The sequence below is a fragment of the Urtica dioica genome, chromosome 12 (assembly GCF_054948205.1).
Source record: "Urtica dioica subsp. dioica isolate 48M chromosome 12, U.dioica_male_clone48M_v1_H2, whole genome shotgun sequence".
Classification (NCBI taxonomy): Eukaryota; Viridiplantae; Streptophyta; class Magnoliopsida; order Rosales; family Urticaceae; genus Urtica; species Urtica dioica.
Window position 1 is genome coordinate 1,487,574 of NC_142767.1, and position 7,986 is coordinate 1,495,559.

The window sequence follows — 7,986 nt, forward strand, 5'->3', positions numbered from 1 at the left end:
GCCCCTCTCTCTCTCTAGTTTATTTTCGATTTTTCTTGTTTTGGCACCTAGGTCCTCACTCGACCTAGTGTTTAGCTCTGCGACTTCGAGACTCGTTCTTAAGTCGTAGTGTTTAAAAGTGCCCACTCACTGATTCCTTCTTTTCGAGTGATTTAGTGATAGAAACTGTCGTGGTTGCTCGAGGTGCCGAGGAAAGAAAGAGAGACGTGCTGCGAGGGGAGACGAGCGTTGCAAACTTTCCACAAGCTTCTTCAAAGTTCAAGCTTCAAGAAAGGTTAGTAAACTTCTAGCTCATATTGGTTTTTAATTACATGTACTTGCACTTGTCTAGGTTAGTAAAAACTGTTTTACTTGTAAAAGAAAATTTTTAAAATTCCGCCGCTTACCGAAGCGTTAATTATTTTCTCAAACCCTAGATCGATTCCAACAAATGGTATCAGAGCTATGGTCAAAGATTAGCATGTACATGTTTTTAAAATTATTAGCTTGAAAATCGTTTTCGAAAGTTTACTAATTTTGTGACAAGTTAGAATTGTAATCTTAGATTTTTTTTTTAATTTAATGCTCTTGTCTTTAAATTAAAAAGCATGTTGATTTTCTATGAGTTTGGGATGTTTTTAAAACACATTAGAATCAGTTCTAAAAGTTTTTAATTTTTTATATTGAAAAACGTGTTTTATAGGTTTGAGAAATTTCGAGTAAAATTTTGTGACTAGTTTTGATATCTTGCTAGTTTCTTATTTTTACTTGAATCGTTTTATGCATGTTGTTATTTCTTTTATTCTATGTTATTACCCTGCTAATAAAACACAAATAAAAGCTTTAAACAACATCTTTAAACAACATCTTGTTATTTCTTTTAATTTATTTCTTTTTCCTTGAGCTGGAGTAAACCCGCATTAATAGTGGCATAACTCTCTGCTCAGAAATCGAAATTTAATGATTCTTGAATCGAATTAAAGCTCTGTCTGTCCTCTGTCCAATGCCACCGGTTTCGCCTGAAAAGGACATCGGAGCCGCCAGATATGGCAATTTTATTCCGAGGTGCGCGGCTGTCTGAAACTCCAATTTTTTAGAAATCCGGATTTTCAAACCCCACTACCATGAGTTATAGAACTCTAATGAGAAAATTTTCTTGAGCAAAAATGTTTTTCATATGATTATAAACATGATGTGTAAGATTAAAATGTTTTTATTTTTCAAAGTTTAATTGAAATTGAATTTTTACAAAACTAGTTTGAATTTTGAAAAATCGTTTTCACTTTCAAACTTGAAAACATTTTGTCATCCAAATCAAATAAATTTTCAAAATGTTTTCAAAACTATATCTATATCACATATGTTTAAAATCTATATGCTCTTGAAAATTTGAGTGGGAGGTCTCCTTGTAGACAGGCCGAAAAATAAAAAGATGTGTAATCTCAAACTTTCAAGTGTTCGAGTGAGTTGAAGTTCACACTTCCCTCACGCACTTTCCCGAAATAGAAAATAGGAAAAGATCGAGTATGTACCTTGTGCCTTTATGCACTAATACTGCTCTGAACATGTCGATCTAGGATTCTCTTCTAGTTGTCCGCTCTGTCGCTCTCTAACTAGGAAATTTGTTTCCAAACTTATAAGAGTCGATGAACCAACTCCAAAAACTAAGTGGGAGGGTTATACTTGTTGTTTGTAACCCACGATCCCCAACACTAATGAAAGATGCAATAACGTGGGACTAAGAGCCGCTCTTGCGACCCTCACTTAAATGTGAGTACTCCAAGGCGTTATTGCTTCGATCATTGCTCAATGAGCTACGTCCGAGAGTGATGCAATGATGGCAAGGCCTCCCCTTGGGGGATTGTTTTTCAAAGCTGATCTTTTGGACTAAGTGGTTGGTTGCACACTTAGGCTCAATCCCTAGTATCCTCCCTTGAGGCTCTGCGAAAGGATGTGAGTGATCAAACCAATTTACAAGGTGGCTAGTCAAAATAGATGTATTGACATCTTGGCTTAGCATTAATGATGTGTCATTTACTTATAAATGGAGATTTTTTGCGGCCTTCTCTTGAGGGAGTAAATTATCGTTTGGTTTATAACACCTTTGGATTTTACAAAAGTCTTAATAAAACTTAAATCCTAAACCAAAGACTAATCATAAACTTGTTTCAACTTATATAAGCAATATGTCTCTCAACCATCTCTCTATCTTTCTTTCCTCGATCAAACTCGAAAACGAAAACTACGTAGATTCGAAACGTAACCTCGACATAATACCTACCGTTAACAAGCACAAATGTGTACTCACCACCCCGTATCCTCCTCTGACGAATGATGATTCAACTCAAGAGGATAATGACGTCGTAGCGGCCTGGCTTCGATCCGATGAGATTGTGAGGTGCTATATCTTGGCATCTATGAACAATATGCTGAAAGAGCAACATCGTAACATCGAGACTACCGCCGAAATGCTCTACAATCTCCTTGAGATGTTTGGAGGGCAAAGGCGTCAAACAAGGCTACAAGCAGTCCGACAGTTTATGAACTGTCGCATGAAGGCTAGGACTCCTGTTGGAGACTTTATGATATTGATCATTAGTCATCTGAGTAAAATGGAAATCCTAGGATCTGAGATTGATGGGAAGAATATCATAGATGTGATCTTAGAAACTCTCCCCGCATCTCTTGATACCTCCAAGATGAACTACTCCATAAACAAGCTAGAGTACACTGTTACCAAGCTTGTGAAGGAACTTCACACTGCTGTAGGTCTCACTAAGAGAAAGAGGAATCAAGGAGAGGCACATGCTACTGAGCAAAAAAAGCCTCCGCCTCTGGAACTAAGAAGAGACCTCACAAAGCCGATAAAAAGAACTGTCCTGCCTATCTCAAAGCAAAGGAACATAGTATTGTACTAGTTACCGAAGCATGCTTAGTAGCTGATAATGTATCAACGTGGATTCTTGACTTCGCTGCTACTAACCATATTTGTTGTTCCTTGAATGGTTTCAAGAAAACCAAAAGCTTAGAGGAAGGCGAGTTCTGTTTCAAATGGGGTGATGGGAGCCTGGTGTCTGCGAAGGCTGTGGGATCTGTGACGCTGTCTTTTGAAGACCGCACTTTAAACTTGAATAATGTTTATTTTGTTCCTACCTTTGGGAAGAACTTCATATCCGTTGCTCGTCTTCTTGAGCAAGATTATTGTTTAAAATTCATAAAGAATTGAATTCGTATTTCTTTTTCTAATTCTTTTGTCACTGATGCATGTATGAAGAATGGTCTTTTTTACATCTATCCCACTCAACCTTCTCTTTTAGACACCGAAATAGATAACGATCTAATTAGGGAGCCAAAGAGGATCAAACTTTCTGAATCCTCCGATCTAACAAAATCAACATACCTCTGGCACTTAAGACTTGGTCATATCAGTCTAGATAGGATTAAGAGACTTGTGAGGGATGGTCCACTCCAAGCCTCTGCAATAGGTTCACTACCTACTTGTGAATCCTGTATAGAAGGAAACATGACTAAGCGACCTTTCTCCGATAAAGGTCGAAGAGCCACTGAGTTGCTGGAACTAATACATTCTGATGTATGTGGTCCGTTCATCCAACAGGCACGTGGAGGATACGAATACTTCATTACCTTCACTGATGATTACTCACGATATTGATTGTCTATTTGCTCAAACACAAATCCGAGACCTTTAACGTATTTAAGGTCTTTAGGGCTTTAGTGGAAAAGCAAACTGGCAAAGTGATCAAAACCCTTCGATCTGATCGAGGTGGTGATGTCTGGAGAGTTCGATGACTTTCTTAAAGAAGAAGGTATCGCTTCTCAGCTTACCGCACCTGGCACACCTCAACAAAACGGAGTGTCAGAGAGAAGAAACTGAACTCTTATGGAGATGGTTAGATCGATGATGAGTTACTCATCACTCCCGCTTTCCTTTTGGGGATATGCCCTCGAAACAGCCGCTTACATTCTGAACCAAGTTCCGTCTAAAACGGTTCCTGGTACTCCTTATGAAAGATGGACTGGCCATAAAGTAAGTTTGGGCCACATCCGAATTTGGGGTTGCCCTGCACATGTGCTAAGGCAAAAGACTAGCAAGTTGGCTAGTAGGTCAGAATTGTGCCTGTTTGTGGGATATCCAAAGGAAACCAAAGGTTTCATTTTCTATAGTCCCGAGGACGATAAGACTTTCGTTAGCACGAATGCTCGTTTCCCTGAGGAGGACTTCATGAAGGATGCGAAACCTAGAAGCATAATTGTGCTTGAAGAAAAGTTGGGTGAGGAAGCTTCTACCTCATCTGTAAGAACTGTTCTTACCCCAACTGAAACACAACCTAACTCATCAGAATCTCGTCAAGTAGTACTTCGACGTAGTGGGAGGGCTACTTAAAAGCCTGACAGGTACATGTGTTATGGAGACTTTCTTGTAGCCGTCTCCGACATGGATGACCCTGTTTCCTATAGCCAAGCGATGGCTCGTTCTGAATCAAACCTTTGGCTTGACGCCATGAAAGTTGAAATACACTCGATGTATGTCAACAAAGTCTGGAAACTTGTAGACCTTCCTGAAGGGATTAAACCCGTAGGGTGTAAGTGGATATACAAGAAGAAAAGGGGTCCTGATGGGAACGTCGAGACGTTCAAAGCACGACTTGTGGCGAAGGGTTATACCCAACAAGAAGGGATTGACTATGAAGAAACCTTCTCGCCAGTCGCGATGCTTAAATCCATCCGCATACTCCTATCCATAGCTGCAGCTCTCGACTATGAGATCTGGCAAATGGATGTCAAGACAGCCTTTCTGAATGGCAATCTTGACGAGCGCATTTACATGGCTCAACCAGACGGTTTCGTGGATAAAGGTCAAGAGACCAAGGTTTGTGAGTTGCTTAAATCCATTTATGGACTAAAGCAAGCATCTAGGTCATGGAATATTAGATTCGATGAAACTGTAAAGAGCTTTGGCTTTGAACAGTCAATAGATGAGCTTTGTGTTTACAAGTTAATACACGAAGGTAAAGTTGTGTTTCTGGTACTATATGTCGATGATATACTTCTCATTGGTAATGACGTGGGTAAGTTATCTGAGGTTAAGGTCTAGCTAGCAAAGCAATTCGATATGAAGGATCTAGGAGAAGCCGCGTACATTCTGGGAATCCAAATCCTTCGAGATAGGAAAAACCGGACCCTGTCGCTCTCTCAAGCATCTTATATTGATAAGGTGATGGATCGCTTCTCGATGCAAGACTGCAAGAGGGGTCAACACCCTTTAGGCATGGAGTTTCACTCTCTAAGGACCAGTCTCCCAAGACTGCACAAGAGATTGAAGACATGAGGAAAATTCCTTACGCCTCTGCCGTAGGAAGCCTCATGTATGCTATGCTTTGCACAAGACCTGATATATGTTTCGCCGTTGGCGTAGTTAGTCGTTTCCAATCCAACCCTGGACCCGAGCACTGGATTGCTATTAAGCATGTTCTTAAGTATCTTCGAAGAACTAGGAACTTGATGCTTACATACTCAGGTACTGACCTGACTATGACGGGATATACCGACTCCGATTTTCAAGCGGATAAGGATTCCAGGAAATCCACTTCGGGATCTGTGTTCATCCTTAATGGTGGAGCTGTTGTGTGGAGAAGTATTAAGCAATCTTGCATTGCTGACACCACAATGGAAGCAGAATATGTGGCTGCTTGTGAAGCATCCAAAGAGGCTGTATGGCTTAGAAAGTTCCTTAAGTATTTGGAAGTTGTTCCAAACGTCGACGAGCCCATGACCCTTTATTATGATAATAGCGGGGCTGTCGCTAACTCAAAGGAACCTAGAAGCCATAAGCACTCTAAACATATTGAGAGGAAATACCATTTGATTCGAGAGATCGCGCAACGCGGAGACGTGGAGTGAAGTAGATCTCTGGAAGATCCATTCACCAAGGCCCTAGCGAACATGGTCTTCGACCAACTTCGAGAGGGATTAGGTATGTAGGACTACTCACATCTTCTTTGAGTCAAGTGGGAGTTTGTTATCAATGGTGCCCACAAGAAGAGTAGTAGTGTCTATTTATGTACATTTGATGTCATATAGTCTTACGAAGACTCTTGCTTGTAATTGCTTATTCATTAATAAAAAGTTGAAACGTTCATTCAATCTTCCTTGTCTGAAGCTTTATGATAAAACTGTTGGAATCGATCTAGGGTTTGAGAAAATAATTAACGCTTCGGTAAGCGGCGGAATTTTAAAAATTTTCTTTTACAAGTAAAACAGTTTTTACTAACCTAGACAAGAGCATATGCATGTAAATAAAAACTAATATGAGCTATGGAAGTTACTAACCTTTCTTGAAGCTTGAACCTTGTAGAAGCTTTTGGAAAGTTGCAACGCTCGTCTCCCCTCGCAGCACGTCTCTCTTTCTTTCCTCGGCACCTCGAGCAACCACGAAAGTTTCTATCACTAAATCACTCGAAAAGAAGGAATCAGTGAGTGGGCACTTTTAAACACTACGACTTAAGAACGAGTCTCGAAGTCGCAGAGCTAAACACTAGGTCGAGTGAGGACCTAGGTGCCAAAACAAGAAAAATCGAAAATAAAATAGAAAGAGAGAGAGAGAGGATTTCGGCCACCACAAGGTCTAGATAGAGAAGCTCTCAATCTCTAACTTATGTGGAATGAATAGAATGAGAGGAATGAGGGTCCTATTTATAGGAGAAGGGTTGGCCTTGGAAAGAAGTAGTTTCCTCTTATTTTCCAAGCCTTTATGAGGAAATCTTATTTCCCCTTTTTCCCTTGCTTTACACGTCCAACATGTGCTTCAATAAGCCTTGGATTTGTTTCCTCATTTAGTTTGTCTCTCTCTTTCCCTTGTGTTGGCCGAACTTATGCTTTCCTCATAGAGGAAATTTGTTTCCTCTTTTTCTTTTGGCAAGTATCTTGATACATTTATGCACAAAATAATTTCTCTTTCCCTTGGGTATTTGGGCGCCCATTTCACATCTAGAAGGAGCTTCTAGAAGCTTCTTCATTTGTTCATGACAACATGTGAAAGGCCCATTAAGAATTTTCAATAAAATTCTTATGAAATGAAATTAATTCACAAGGCCCAATGATCAAGTCATGGCTGAGTGAAACATGTCACAAAATGACCTTGTCAAAAAATTTATTGACATTCATTTCATCCTTTGTCTCAAAAGACAAAAATACCCTTTTAACTATTTTCGTTCTTGTTTTGGCTTAGCTTCCAGTTTAACTATTCCTATCGATGTGATTCGTGACAGTGACCTCATGGACCCAAATGAACAAAGCTTTAGCTAAACACTTGGACTCAAAAGTTCACAAACCTTTTCCAAGTTTAGCTTAATGCCAACTGACTCCACTAAAGAGCTGACACTGAAAATCTCTCGGTTCAAATGAATTTATTTTCTACTCAAGAATTCGACCTAATTATGATGAGCGGATCCACTGAATATTATCTATGTTTACCCTTCATGAATGTCATCAGCTAGTCGGGATTTACTAAATTACCATTTTACCCTTCTAGCTGTTATTTCCTCAACTCCTTTGTCGCTTGTGAATAAGTTAGAAACAATGTATTGACGAGGAGCTAACAAGTCACATTGTTTCATCCAAAAGAGTCAGGACTCAATTTGGACACTGGCCAGTTCATTTATTCACACTCCAAGGAACAAAGCATGAGGTGACATACATTGCATTTCAGCAATCTTGTACATGAATTCCATATCTATGAGAACTTCACAAAGTTACTCATGACAGACTCACAACTTAGTACTTCACCAATAGGCCTTGTTCGGAATCACATAGTGAGTCCGAACTTTGACTTTCTCAAATGAGAATACTAAGGTGTGAAATGGCATGTCTCATTTCAGGATTAAGGTAAGCATGATGCAATTCATACATAGTGACTTCGAGACATAAGAGGTTAAATGGTTTGTTCTTATCTTGTCTCTAGAAGTGCACTGGTCAATTCAGTACCTT